The sequence below is a fragment of the Sciurus carolinensis genome, chromosome 6 (genome assembly GCF_902686445.1).
Source record: "Sciurus carolinensis chromosome 6, mSciCar1.2, whole genome shotgun sequence".
NCBI lineage: Eukaryota > Metazoa > Chordata > Mammalia > Rodentia > Sciuridae > Sciurus > Sciurus carolinensis.
The window spans coordinates 52,897,640-52,898,625 of NC_062218.1; positions in this window are offsets into that span (position 1 = coordinate 52,897,640).

Here is a 986-nt window from a genome sequence, read left to right on the forward strand (position 1 = left end):
TGAAAAGTACTATAGATTAGTGTTTTTTCTGGACAGACCAGATTGATGCACTCCTGGGGTTGGGCTGCCCCAGAGTTCTGAGTGGGGAGTTGTGGCAACTGGGTTTAGGTCTGATCAGATTTTTGGAACTTTGTTGGGTGGAATCTGCTCTGGAGAGATCACATCAATACATCCCTAAGACCAGGCAGATGCTAATCTCTGCTAGGGGTCTGGATCTCAGGAGCTTCCTGAGAATTTTACTCGTAGGGTGGAAGAACTAACCCCTCACAGGCTTCACATACTCCCCTGCCCACAGAGAGTGCTTTCCCAGGCTCAGTCCCCAAGTGCAATCACACCTGCCTGTTCAGTTTCCTGACCCTCCAGCTTGTCACATGAGCCATCATGCTCAAAAGGAAAGTGAGTTGCACTCTCCCTCATGTCTAATTTGACTCCTCCCTGGGTACAATCTTCTTTGTGACTGTTACATTCACGTTCTGTTAGGTACACTTTAGACCACCTGGTAGGTGCTTGCCAGGACAGTATGGCAATGTTTGCTATGATCTCTAGGGCTCCTGCAGCAGCAAGCTGTAACATGGCCTCCTCAAGAGGGCTCCTCACCTCAGCTCTCCGCTTGCAGTTGAGAAACACAGAGCACTTTTCAACAGCTTACTCTGTTGTCTCTGGTTCATCTAACTTCAGATTGCTTGTTTTTCCATGCCAAATTTGTTTCTCTCTCTGTTTGTGTTACCTCTCCCTTCTGTGGTAAATTGGCATCACGACCAAAACTGACTTAGCTCAAATGTACATTTGAGTTTGTTCAAAGCACTCAAATTTCTGAGTCTCTAAGAGTCTCTGACTGTCCAATACTGAATTTCAGTGAATTCCCTCTCATCCACATTACTTAGAAGCTGTACTGCTGTGCAAATCCCAAACCATGGAGCAACTGGATATGCAAGCCTTCCTCTAATCTGCCATCGTGAATCTCCTTAACTTGACAATTTAGAACT